This window comes from Elephantulus edwardii, unplaced genomic scaffold (assembly GCF_000299155.1).
Source record: "Elephantulus edwardii isolate Elephantulus edwardi_28Jun2011 unplaced genomic scaffold, EleEdw1.0 scaffold00068, whole genome shotgun sequence".
In the NCBI taxonomy this organism is placed as follows: Eukaryota; Metazoa; Chordata; class Mammalia; order Macroscelidea; family Macroscelididae; genus Elephantulus; species Elephantulus edwardii.
Window position 1 is genome coordinate 8,692,219 of NW_006399818.1, and position 273 is coordinate 8,692,491.

Here is a 273-nt window from a genome sequence, read left to right on the forward strand (position 1 = left end):
AGAGTATTGAGGGGACCATGGACTGCTAGGAAAACAAACAGATTCAGCCTGGAGAGGATTAAACTAGGCTGCTCCTGGAGACAAGGATTCTGAGGCTCTGTCTAACATACTTTGGACATGTTTTAAGGAGGGACCAGTCCTTGGAGAGGGACATCATGCTTGGGAGGGTGAAGGGACGGCACAAGAGGGTAAGACCCTCTATGAGGTGGATTGATTCAGTCACTGGAGTAATCGGGATGGGTGTGTCAGAGGCAGTGAGATTGGCATAGGATA